At 44.8% G+C, this 14,239-nt stretch overlaps 1 protein-coding gene across 4 annotated transcripts in view; it reads left to right on the top strand.

The window, feature by feature from the left end:
* The window catches only part of ESRP1 (epithelial splicing regulatory protein 1), a 395,873-nt gene that overhangs the window by 54,010 nt on the left and 327,624 nt on the right, over nucleotides 1-14,239 (top strand). The window lies entirely within an intron of this gene.

Raw genomic sequence — 14,239 nt, 5'->3', positions numbered from 1 at the left:
TTACAAATGTGTAGCTGAATGTTGTAAGACCTTGTAAAAATGATACAGTATTCACTTCATAAAATTTTTTAAAAAAGTAACTGAACCAGGAAGAAACATAGAATGTTATTGCAAGGCAGATGCTAGACCTTCAAGGAAAGATCCTCTTAGTCATTAATCAGTGGAGGTATTCGTGTAGGTGGAACTATAAAAAGTTATATGTACTAACTAGGTAAAAAGGAGGTTATCATCTGTGGTGAGATAAGTGATGGATTAGTACTCTCCTCCATGACTTTATTAAATTAGGACCTTGTGTCATTAAGTCTAGGAAAGCCATTGTTTTTAAATCTGAGAGCTCATATTACACTCGTTTAAATTACGTCAATGGTATTAAAAGACACATGAGAAACAGGCTTGGGAAACAGTCCCATAAGCAAAGAAACATTCATGCTGATCAATTGCATGACTGATGCGACCCACTTGGCTAAGGTACAGGAAGAGATGTGAGTCCGAGGGCTTTTGAAAGAGATGAGTAATTGAGGAAACGACATTCTTAAAGCTGATGTTCTGAATTAATTTTCCTTTACACGGTGAATGACCCACAATTGTGATAGGGAAGGAAATATAGATATTCTACTGACTGATTCAAGTTAGTTCTGTTAACCTTTTTAATTCTTCTCGTAACCTGTAAAACTCCCTGATGGTGTAAAGTTCCTACCTGTTATATCCAAGGCTTGAATTTAATAAACTATTTTAAAAGACATTGGAGAAAGTAAACTAGTCAGTTTGGAAAGGGACATTTTAAAGAATGGCATCTCTGTTATCTCAGAATCTATTATGAAACATAGAATTCCAGTTTTTGTGTGGGAGAAAGATGCCATATCTACATTTTTCATAAAGCCTAGGTTTTGAAGGAGATATAGCATATGTTCTACGTAAATCAACTTACAGACACACTGTGATCTGAGGTGAGGAGAAAAAGTTGTATTTATTTGTTAAAATGTTTATATGCTGAGAAATAACCAAGAGGAACAGAGGATAATGGATAGTAGGTGTTTATCCACAAGAAACTGAGAAGTGTTGGAAGTGTGCTGTAAAATCATTGTGAATACGGAAGAGAAGTTTCGATTGCCCCTTTGGCTAGAGCTCCTGAGAAATTAACTGCGAGTATTGGAAAAAAGGAAGAGGAGGATTAATTTAAACTTATGGTTCAAATAATTTTATTTCAAAACCTTAAACTATCTGTAAAATCCATGGATCTGTTGGAATGTTCACCCAGTTGTAAAAATAAATGCGACCATGCCCCAAGCATTAATTGAGTAGGGAATTGAATTTTCAAAGTTCCTTTGGATTGCCTTCTGCTGTATTGTTGTCTGAAGGAATGCTTTTTTTGATGGGGAAAAAATGTAGGTATATGCAAGAAATAACTTTCTAGAAAAATATTGGGTCCTGTCATACATGGTAATGTGACTGGCAGGGTCGAACCCAGGGCTGGTCTGGCCGTAGTGGGCACCGGGCATTTCCCTAGTGGGCAGCAAGGGTGTTGGGACGGGTTTGGGCCCATGAGGGGCCAGCAATATCGGCCCCCTGTAACAAAATCGGCTGGATCAGGCCCTAGCAAACAGCTTGGCTGCCCTTCCCCCTCCCGCACTGCCCCGAGGCCGATCGAGCAGTTTGCCAGGGCCGATTTTGGTTCTCAACCTGGCCCTGGGTGGAACCCCCTGCAACTGCTGGCATTAAAGCAGAAATGGCTATTGATAATCTTTTACAGGAAGATCTGTGCCTTTATAAAATCCTATAAGTGCCAGGACTTACTTTGTCAATTCTTTGGGGGTGTTCTTCAGAAGACTCTGGACTGACGACCCTTTCTTTGGAAGAAGGTAGATAATCGAGTTTATTCATTTGTAATTAGGAGACCTTTTTGTCTCTTCTGTGATATGGCTGTGTTCGCGTTGCCCATGAAACAGATTACTCTTTGTATCCAGTGGGAACATTTGACCAGCACAACAGAATTTGGGCCATCTTTCACATTCCTTGCTATGTCTGATATTTTTGTAATTGGGCCAACACCATTTAAGATTTTTTGTTGGCAAACTGCTCAGGCTGTGGTAATTCCCTGTTTTGAGGTATGTACCAGAGTTGTGGAAAAACATAGGTCATTTTGGGTGCTAAGATTCGTTTTTATTAGAATATTTAAACGTCCATCTGCTTTTTCGTTTCTTGGATAAACAAGTAATGGGCAAAGATATTGTCTGAGGACATTAAACACTATGTGAGTCAGAACTGATGTCCACATTTTTGGCAAAACAATTTGTTTTGGTTGGGCTAATTCTTTTATGTCTTAAGGGCCTACAGTAAATGATGAGAGCTGGGATCATTCTGTGGTTGGGTCCCACAAATCAAAGAACTAACTGGTTAGGGTAAACCAATAGCAGAAGAACCTGCATCATCAGAACTTCGCAAAGAGCATCCTTTCCCCATAGAACTAAGGTAATAGGGAGAGAATCAACCAACTGCCATTAGTTGCACTCTTTGTATGTAGTCTTGCCACAGATGCTGTATGTGGGCAGCGAAAATGATGTTGGGGAGAAAAGCAGGTATGGTGCTCTAGACTGTTCATTAAGAGATGGAGAGAGATTAAATGCTGAGCAGTAACAAAGAGGTGTCCTCTTTGGCCAAACTGTATTTCATGTCTTGTGGTTATTTGGCCCAGGCATGCTGGAATTTGTAGTTTGTTTCACCTGACTGCTGTTCAAATAAATAGCAAGGAAGAAACATAATATGTTGTGCTAATAGCATTATTCCCTACGTACTGGTGGGTGTTATAACTTGTAAAATTGCCCTTCCCCGTTGATTTAGGCTTTGGCCCCAAATTGGGGGAATGTAATTATTAGTGGTTACCTCCCCATGCTCTAGGCATTAGTTACTGATAATGCGATGACTAACGCACAGTAGGAGTTAAGAATAACATAATGCATGCCATTTCGCTTGTAAAGTTTAACACAATATTGGATGAAATATATATGGTTGTTCTTGGTAGAAGGATCAAGAACATTTTTCTTGAAGCACTAATATTTAGGTAATTACATGACTTCTTGGGGAACTCAGAGTGGCAGGATACTACAGGGTATTTATAAAATGTCTGCTACTTGAAAATGCCTGGTCATCAACATCATTGCATGGAGGGAGGCTAATGACGAATACAAATTTTAACACAGAGTTTTATGTTTCCCTTTGTGTTTGGAAATTTGATTCATGTCTGATAATCTCTGTCAAGTGTGTCCGCAAGCAGCCTAGTTTATGACACCTGCTGCAGAACCTCGTGCCCTGGACGGAATAACAGCTGCTGCCTTGCATCAACTCACTCTACAGCGGGACCCTTCACCTGCTTCTGCTACTGGTTCACCTGCATCTACGCATCAAACACCATCACAGCAATCCGTGCCACGTCAGCCCTGGAGCCAAGACCGCCCCAGAAAAACTCACCTGGCTCATGCTCAACACCAGATCACTCTGCAAACACACCACTGCAGCCTGGGACACCATCTCCACCCTTACCCCCAATGTGACCTTCATTACAGCGACATGGCTCACCCCCGCATCGGCCCTTGACATTGCCGCACAACACCCACTGACTACAAGATGAAACCCTGTGACCGTACCAACAGACACAAAGGTGGCATTTCCACGGTACACAAATTAATTAATCCCCTGCACCATCTCTGACTACGCAACCATGTCAATCCTAGAACAAATGAATTTCCAGCTCTATACCAACGCCACCACCACCAGAGGCATCCTCGCCAATACTACGAGCTGGCCTCAGTGACGCCATCACCAAATTCATCACCCCGCTCGTCATCAAATCCGAACCCTACATCTTTGTGGTAGACCAAGTTCAACCTGCACAACTCCACTGATGCCAACTCCACCGACCTCAAAAGACTGGACAACATTGGCCTCAAGCAGCTAGTCGCTGACCCCATGCACAGAGCAGGACACACATAGGACCCCATCTTCACGTCCAGCAACAGAATCCGCTTCAGCCAAACCTTGGAGCTCCCCTGGTCGGACCACTCCAATGTACACTTAACCTTCACAGAACCAGACATTGCTGCCTCCAACTGACACAGTGCCCCCTTCCGCAGCTGGTCCAAGGTCACTCGGCAACAATGGACAGATGCCCTCAGGACCACACAGCCCAAATACACCACCAACTTGGACCAGGCAGTACAGATCTTTGACGACTGGATAATCAGCGCTGCTGACCGAGTCGCTCTTACCAACCCAGCCAAAATGAACAGACCCTCCAAACAGGCCACCTGGTACACACTGGAACATTAAAACACAGATGCAAACAACTAGAAAGAAGATGGCACACCAGTAGGAACCACACCGACAAAGCCACCTTCAAATCCGCTCTCAACAACTACCATGACAAATCAAAGCTTCATAAAAAGAGGCCCTGACTCCCCCGGGTCGATACGAGTGCCATCAAAGCCAAGGATTACTTCACCATCGTCAGAGTTCACCTCCCTGTTAGCCACTGAAACTGCCATCCCCATATCACAGGAACTCTGCAACGCCATTGGCGACCACTTTCACAACAAGATAACAACCATCTATAAAAACTTCTATCCCCAACCCTCCAACATCCTCAGCCTCTGATCGACCACCACCACCCGCTCACAGAATGGGAACAACGTAAAACACCAAACACCCTTATGAACTCCATCCACTTGGGTGCACCCACTGCCCTCCCCCTCCACCTCCCGCACCCCTCACCCCCATGCCCACTGATTCTTCAACCTCGGAAGAGAACAGATCAGCTGCCAATTTGCCACCATCATCAATGCCTTGATAACCACAGCCACCTTGCCAGATGCCTAGAAGTGCGCGGAGGTCAAAACTCTTCAAAAAACCATCAGCAAAACCCAGTGAAGTACAATCCTACAGCCCTATCTCTCGACTACTGTTCCCTGCCAAAGTCCTGGAGAAGGCGATCAACCTCCAACTCGCTGAACACCTGGAGAGAAACAACCTACGAGACTCTTCCCAATCAGGCTTCAGAACCAACCGGCGCAAAGACTGCTCTAATCGCCACAAAAGTTGACATCCGCACCCTACTTAACCAAGGACAATCAGCTGCCCTGATCCTGCTTGACCTCTTCACAGCCTTCGACACAGTCTCCCACCACACACTTTTCGATTGCCTTTGCCAGATTGGTATCACAGATGATGCACTCAGATGGATGTCGTCCTTTCTCACGGGACGCACACAGAGTCCGCCTCCCTCCCCTCACATTTCATGCCAAGCACACCATCTGCAGCGACCCCAAGGCTCATCCCAACCCTCATCCCAACCCTCTTCAATGTTTACATGACACCACTCACAGTTCTCGGCGGAGCCCACAACATAATCTCCTATGCCGACGACACACAAGTCGTCCTCTCGTTCTCAGCCAACACTGCCTCAACGAAGACCAACTTCCACAACTGCTTGAATAACGTCTGTTTGGATGAAGAACAGCTGCCTCAAGCTCAGCATGTACAAGGCAGAGGTCTTGAACCTTGGCAAACACACCGCACTCTGGAATGACTCCTGGTGGCTGTCGGAACTCTGACCCAAACCAACGCCAAAAGAACATGCCGGCAACCTCTGCATCATCCTCAACAGTGAACTCTCAATGAAATTTCAGGTCAGTGTCATCTCCTCAGCCTGCTTCCACACACTCTGCATGCTCTGCAAATTCTTCCACTGACTCCCCATCAGCACAAGGAAGGTGGTAACACAGGCCCTCATCACCAGCCGTCATCACCAGCCGACTGGGCTACAGCAATGCACTCTATGTAGGAGCCACCACAGAACTCATGCAAAGATTCCAGACGGTCCAGAACGCAGCCACCAGACTGATCCTCGACCTGCCCAAAAGAACACACATCACCCAGCACCTAAACGAACTCCACTGGTTCAGAACAGATACCTTTTCAAGCTTCTGACCAATTCCCACAAAGCCGTCCACAACCAAGGACCCACATACATGAACCACGCCTGCACTTACACGACCCACCAGGAACCTCTGCTCTGCACACCTCGCCCTTGCATAGATTCCTCACATATACCACCGCCACGCTGGAATACGCACCTTCTCCCACCTCAACGCCAAAGCCTGGAACACCCTCCCTACTCCTCCACCTCCCCACTGCACCCTCGCTGACTGACTTCAGGAAGGGGCTAAATACCTGGCTCTGTGACCATGACCTGCAGCAAGCGCCTGGATACCCTCCTGGGTGACAAGTCGCCCTCTAAGTTAAACCAGATTTAAGTCAGACGGACCGAAGGGATATCTCACACCCCATTAGAACCCACTTTTAAACAGGGTTGGAATTACCCCATAGGAAATTCCGGGCAGGCATCGCCTGTGTCACACACTAAAACAGAGGAGGATATGAGGATTTACTTGCACTAGTTATCCATTAGCACAAAATGTATATATACAATTTGTGCTAATGGATAACTGGTGCAAGTAAATCCTCATATCGTAATGTGTTCCTGACATTTTTGTAAAATGGGGAAAAAAGGTCAAAAGCAATAAACAGATTTAAGCACAAAAATAGAGGTTGTGTCCCACCAGAGTGATCACGTCATATGCCGCACATCTCTTGATCGAGTTCAGTGTGAATCTTTTGTGGAACATCCATGTCCTTATGACCGTAACTCGTATGCATCAAGTTTTGCTCCTCTTTTCAATTGCAAAAAGAAATTGCTCAAATTTACTCAGTTTGTTGTAGTCTACTGGGAAACTAAGTTGTCTCTCCACAAATCTATCCCTCTCCCCTTAAGTCATTTGGGCAAGGAAGGGATGGGTCATGGGAGATGCCCACTGAGGGTAGAGATTATGAAAAGCAATGCTAGACTAAACAAGAGCAATCTAAACGGTTGCACTAAAACTAGCTCAAGGCATGAGTTGCAGGCTAATTGACTGTGATTAATGTTTTCCAGTGGGTTAGCAGAATGATGATAGAAGCAGGGCAGAACTCGTGGATCACAGTGATGAAGAATCAGGCTCATGAGTCTGAACATGCCCAACTCCTAATTGTGGGAGGTTGAAAAGGTTAGGCATGTTAGGTGAAAGTTGATCAAATTGAAAACAAATCAAGTGTTTATAAGAAAAAGGGAGCTGCAAAACAAACTATTGTCTTTCTTTAAACAGCCAGTTAAATATGAGTTTTATTCCAACTGTTTGTCCATCATCAAAGATCTGAGTGAAAAGAAAATTGTCCGATGCTGCGTCTTTTAAAGTATTTGAAGTACTGCATTAATATTATTATTGGTCTCCTAGTCACCTTTACTTGGATCTTGAGGTTAATAGCTAGGGTTCTCTCATGCAGCACATAAAATGGTGGTTTACTGAGGAACTATACATACTTATTGTGCCCCTTGGTCTCTTTTTTTGGCAGGTCAATACAATAGTTATGGCTTTTATAAAATGTTTGTGATGGGAGCATGGGTGTGACCAGCAAGATGGCAGCCATATTTTCCTGAACCACAAATGTCAACTGAGCCGAACACTCATAAAAATAAATCCTATAAATCCTATATAGTACCTGGAAAGGGCAGCAACAAGCATAAAGACCAAAGCGGGCAGTGTCAGACCGATCTTCAGCAATCTGGGAGAAAAAGAAAATGTGGCCAGATGGAGATTGCAATGATTTGTCTATCCTTGTGCACAGAAACCAACTTTGCCTTCAATTAGAAGACAATGTGGAATCCGACGCTGTGTCCCAGGTCCCACTAGACAGAATAATGACCAGCGACATAGAACAGACTCAGGAAATGTTGTCTTTGCTCCATGAAGAGCTAAAAGAAATAGTAAAAGGCATGAAACAAGAGTGGAGGGTGGACCTAAAAAAAAAATGGTGGCAATCATCTGACCACGATTTAAAGGACCCCTAACTGACCTAATAACCGAAGGTGGATCACCTAGGACACTGACTAAAACCAGTGGAGGAGAAGAACTTTTTGCTAGGACATGAAATAAAAAAGACATCGGGGATCTCAAAGGCATAGCTGAGCAAATACTCTTTATCTGAAACATGTGATGACCTTGAACAGAGCTAGAAATGACATAAGAGAGCCAAATGGTAAAGTGAGAGAGGCAGATTTTCTGAACTATACCAAAACACTGTTCACCTGAATTCTAGACCTGAAGGAAGGCGAAGTAGTAAACCGTGAGCGGATGCTCCAAGTGGGACCCACAACGGCTGAGTCGGACAAGGAACGTAAAGACAGACTGGCCACGCCCACTTCATACTCTCAGGAGAAAAGAATAATCTGAAAAATGAGATGGCAAAAACCTGGTGCTCTTCAATGGAGGAACTGTACTGTTGCATTAGGGCGTAGCTCAGAATACCCTCCTGAGCAGGTAATATTTCCTCCTATTGGTGGAAGCTCTAACCAAGACCAGGGTAATGTTCATATTGATTTTCCCTTGTGGGGTTCGCTTTCAGTTTGAAGACACATGCTTCCTCATTATGGAGGTCCACATTGCTTTTGAGGTGCTTTGGATGGAACTTCTGGACCTCCCAAACTAGAATAGAAGAGAGAACTCCAGAGGGAATCAAAAGAGGAACCTCAGAAAGGCAAACCCAATGAAGAGAAGGAGGGGTAATGCAACGACAGAGGGACCTGGAAAAGGGGGACCGGGGTAATCCACCTATCGCCCAGAAATGATGAACAACAGCGAGAAGATGGCCAGCACTAACAAATGTAGACATTCATCTTAGATATGAGAATACAAATATAAACATTTCAGAGGCTGCTCAACACCAGGGCAAATCAAAACAGGGGACTTCTGAAGCCCTAGAAGCGAGCAATCAGTGGTTAGTTAAGCTCAAGTCTAGAGCTTGAAGGTAACACAATTTAAGACTTCATTGGGTCTCGGCTAGAAGCGCGTTCTCGCCAGAGAACTATAGTCGTCGGCTCAGCCGACAACCAGTGGAGACAAGAGCTGGCCACGCGTGCAGCATTGTCAATGGCAGAGGCGGTTTCAGACGTGCGCTTTCGGATTGGGTCGCGCGCGCGAGCTTGTAATGTAGACGGCTCACGCGCGCGACCCAATCCCAAGGCACGCGTCGGAATCTTCCTCTGCCATGATGGTGCCCTGTCTGCTCTTGCTCGGAGCGCTCCCCGCGCCACTGCCAGAGGAGCTTCGCAGAGACACTGGGAAACAGCAGCGAAGCAGCCGAGAGAGTACGAGAGCCACCCCGTAACGCTACCGAGAAATGTAGTTCAGCGCCGGCAGCTGGCCGCAGGCGAAAACCTGCAGGATCCACAATCGCACCACAAGTCCTGGCATGCTGAGCGGCCCAGGAGCGCAGACACATACACACGGGGGAGGAGCGGACAGGGCATCGCGGCCGATGCTGCACGGGCACAGGGGGAAGGAAACTCCAAGCAGCACGACAAGGGGTTGTGTGCAGCTGTGAAGGACCCTGGGCTCTTCCTTAGGGTTACTACTGCTGCCTTACGCCGTGCGTTACTATGCCCCTCTCACACACACTGAGTACTGCCTCACCCTTACTTATTGATACTGCCCTGCTGCATTAGAGTATTGTTAAAACTGCCTAATCCAGGATATTTGTACTACCCGCACCTAGGTCATAAGTAATGAAGCCACGGTATTAATGTTGGTTTACGCCAAGTTATTAACGCCACTATGCCGGATTATCATAAAAAGTAAAATGCATATATTGGCCTGTAGCGGGTATTTTTAACCCTATTTGCGCCGCATCATTAATCCAACTTTTAAAAGGGATGGTTTATAGTGCCACAACCCCCCCGCATTACCGCTGCCTTTCCTTAGCTCGTTAATGCTGCTCTTTGGCGAAGTTGTTACTCATGTGTTCCACTTAACTATCGATAGTTACACCTCGACCGGAGCATCAATACTGCACTGTGGTTTGCCAGCAGGCAAACTAACATCCACTGGCTGAAAATACCACGTTACAGTTAAGTGCTTAAGGTACAATTCACAAAGACATTGCTATACAGCTCACAGGCGCAGGGGTTCACAGGGAGGACAGAGGGATCCCGGCAGACTCTGTTGTCTTAAGAGAAGCGGAATTCTCTCCCTCCCCTCTGTTGTCGCCGCCATTCCGCAGCACTCTTTCTGGTGAAAAGGAGCACCGTGCTTCCCGTTAAAGAGCGTCGTCACCAAATCGTGAATTTCTTACATTTTGAAATGCAAATGACAATCATAACTGAGACAACATGCGCTGGTATGCGTTTAGAGACAGTACACATTAAAAATGGAATACGTGATAATTGGCTCACAGCTGTTATTATTCACACAGCTCTGATGATGCACCTCATGCACGGGCTCACAGCTGTTATTATTCACACAGCTCTGATGATGCACCTCAGGCACGGGGCTGACGCAGTTATTATTCACACAGCTCTGATGATGCACCTCAGGCACGGGCTCACCGCTGTTATTATTCACACAGCTCTGATGATGCACCTCAGGCACGGGGCTGACGCAGTTATTATTCACACAGCTCTGATGATGCACCTCAGCACGGGGCTTCCGGCAGTTATTGTTCACACTGCTCTGATGATGCACTTCAGGCACGGGGCTGACATAGTTATTATTCACACAGCTGATGATGCACCTCAGGCTCGGGCTGACAGTTATTATTCACACAGCTCTGATGATGCACCTCAGGCACAGGCTCACAGCTGTTATTATTCACACAGCTCTGATGCGCTCTCTAATACTCTTTACTAATAACTCTCTCCTACTCACTATCAACTTCTCACTCTACTACTTACTCTGTGTGGGGGTGCTAATGCAATAGGTCTCGCATATGCAAGTAATGAAGCTATTGCCAATGTAAATGACAATGCCATTTATTTATGATTTTTAAAAAAAAATCATGAGCAATGCCAATAGCTCTACCTTTAATGCTGCCGAGACCATTGCATTGTAAATTCTTGTTTTTATGTGCAGCAGTGCTGAAGTTAAAAAGGAGGGGGACGATTGAGGATTAAGGTTTAAGGCTTCCGTGGTAACAGATTGAAGGTCTTCTGGCAAATACAAAGGCCAAGAGTATATGATGACAATGTAGCAATAATAATCATGATAAGCATTCACAGTCTTATTAATTTTTTAATGTCCGGGTACTTTGTGCCCCAGTAAAAAGGATAAGAATAGTAGCACTACTAGACTAGGGGAAGGTTGAAGTAGTTACTGTGCAGGAAACAAATTTGAAAGTAGGGGAAGCGAACAGAATAAAAGCAAAATATAAACACACATCTGCTACATGCCAACAAAAACCTGTGAAGTTGCAATTTTGTTCAGGAAGTGGTTGGGAATTGCTAAATTGGAGTTGGACAGCCAAATCATATATCCTTTCATGAATGGGAAGGTGAGGAGACTGTTAGCACAAAAGAGATGCTAAATTCTCCTAATTAAAGTCCGTAATGATTTATACAAAAAACACTTCACAAGCTTAATGGGTTCGCTGAGGGGCTGATTTTTCTTTATGATGACTTCCATCAAATAATGAACAGCCTAGCACATTACTGAATACATTGGACACGATCACTCTACCCAAGGGTCTCATCTCGTACCCATCTCATTAAACACCTATTCATTATGACCCTGGCCTTTCAGAGAGGGGCTTATGCCAAGTGGTGGGAGGGAGCCTGCTGTGTATGCTAGAAGACCTGTTTGTCAAGGGATGGATACGTTTATTTCAGAACTGCAAGAAAACCTATCGCCTTCCAGAGGAGGAACCGGACTACTTCTTGCCTCAAATAGAGAAGAGGCAAGAGCATATAAAATCCTTTTCAAGAAAGCAATGAACAGTTCTCCAGAACAAAGGTGGTCATTTCCACCCATCTTACCTGTACAGACCTATAAATGGCGATAAATGATACACTGGTAAAGGCTCATTAATAAAGATAAACCTATGATCAGACATAGTATGAAACAACAAATCTATTCAACACGGAGAGTAAGCATACAAACTTTGGACTGGATGGTATTTGACATCGGATAGGATCAGTCGTATGTATAGGTATGTTTCTGACAGATGTTGGAAGGAGTGTGGAGATAAAGAAGACCTGTTATATGTGTAAATTTCTTTATTCGGTATTTCATAATAGAAATCCATAAAAGCAATGTTATCCATATTGTTACAGTAATAAAAAGAAGGATCAGTTACACAGTAAATTTAAAAAGGAATGGTTAAAAAGTGTATCGCTTCACATTTCATTGAATTCATTGTTCTATGTTTTGAGCGTGTTCCTCACAAATTTTTCCTATGCTTAAAAATACATTTCAAAAAATGAACAACATGATAACAGGTAGATTCAGACTCTAAAACCTGGAGGCACAACATGGCAGGACGGCACTGTCTCAAACCCCACGTTTTTAGCAGTGATAGCAGCCAAAATTTGCGATGAACATAATAAAACTTGCAAAACAGTACAGTATGTATAGTAGTCTGGACTGATTTATCATCACAAGGACAATGACCTAAAGTTGGCTCCCAAGTATTCCTTATGGGAAATGCTACTAACCGATGAAAAAGGTTTAATCTAAATCTGGTTAGTAGAAAACGATTGAAGATACCAATTTCAAGCGTTAAATAAGGCTGGATAGTGACGGTGGTCTGAACCATAATTGCATGGTGGACAGAAGCTTTCCCTATTTCGCTGAGAAGCCTTACACCGTCTAAATGGCTCAGGGCCATTGTGTACAGATCCTTCTTAGATATCTCACTGATCTTTGCTGGTGTGATGTAATATGTCTCTAGGCCTAGGTCTGTGAGAAAATTTCTAATGTAGACGAGCCATCTTATTTTTGCCGAGTGGTCTAGTGCCATTGAATCTGCCACAATCCCTTTGGTTAACATGTTTTTTTCGGAGGTCCAAATACGCCGCCACAATAGCAGTGGTTGGATTTTTGCCAGGTCCTCTATATGTGGTATACCTAGTTTGATATGGCACGCATATGTAGAAATTCGTCTCGGTGCTGCAAGGAGGAATCTTAAAAATGAATTTTCTGCCACCTGTAGAGCACTAACATCCGCATGCCCCAGACGCCGGCCCCGTACAGTGCTGTTGTCTGCCATTTAGCATTGTAGATTTTCAGTAGTTCCACAGGTGACCGTTTGCCCAATTTTTGTGAGAAAGACATCAGGGCAGCTATTGGTCTCTTAAAACAGTGCTTTCTAGCCTCGACTGCCGCTTTCCAATTCAGTTTTTCGTCTATTGTAATACCTAGATAGGGATACTGGGCCGTCACTTCAAGTTTTTGATTATTAAGGAATATATCCTTGGGCCGTTTTCTCCCTTTGCCTGCCACCATTACAAAGGTCTTCTTAGTATTAATATGGAGGTCAAGACTGCCCATGAAATCCGCATACCTGGAGAGCGCCTTTTGTAGTTCGCACGGAGTACCTGCCAGTATGACTTCGTCGTCTGCATAGAGCAGAGCGGGAATCAGGCGTTGTTTTGCTTGCGGGAGGTCCCGGCCCCCCTTAAAAGCTCCACCTCCAAGCTGTTTGTATACAAGGAAAATAAAAAGGGGGCCAGGACACATCCTTGCCTAACTCCACGCTCTACTCCAAAGGGTGCAGACAACTCGCCCTTCACACCGAAGCGGACTCTCGCGGAAGCCTTGGAATATAATTCCTTCAAAAAATCTAAAAGTGGGGGATCCACTCCCATTTGTGACAGCACTGACCACAGCTTTGAATGGCACACGCAGTCAAAAGCTGCGGACAGGTCCACATACACCATGTAGAGCTTGTCCTGTTTTGAGTGGATATATTTTCCCAAAATCAGGGATAAATTTAGGGCCTGTTCTACTGTGCCTTCCCGGAAGCCGAATTGTAGATCGGACAGAGCACCCCTTTCCTCTACCCACTGCTGGAGTCGCTCAAGGATGACCCTGCCAGCTACCTTGCCCAGCGAGTCCAGCAGTGAGATAGGACGATAGCAAGTAGGGTCCTGGCGATCTCCCTTTTTAAAAATTGGGACCATGATGGACTTGGTCCATGAATCCAGCAGCCCCTTTTTTGCAGCTGCCGTACATACCCTAGTAAGTATGGGGGCCCAGAGGTCCACGTTGTATTTAAAAATGTCCACCGGGACTCCATCAGGCCCTGGTGCTTTTCCATTTTTGCTTAGTTTTAGGGCCAAAAGGACCTCAGATATGTCCAATTCTATGGAAATGGGCTATACGGC

The sequence above is a fragment of the Lissotriton helveticus genome, chromosome 4_1 (assembly GCF_964261635.1).
Source record: "Lissotriton helveticus chromosome 4_1, aLisHel1.1, whole genome shotgun sequence".
Taxonomy (NCBI): Eukaryota; Metazoa; Chordata; class Amphibia; order Caudata; family Salamandridae; genus Lissotriton; species Lissotriton helveticus.
Note: the sequence above shows the minus strand (reverse complement) of the source record. Positions and strands in the feature narration are given on the sequence as shown.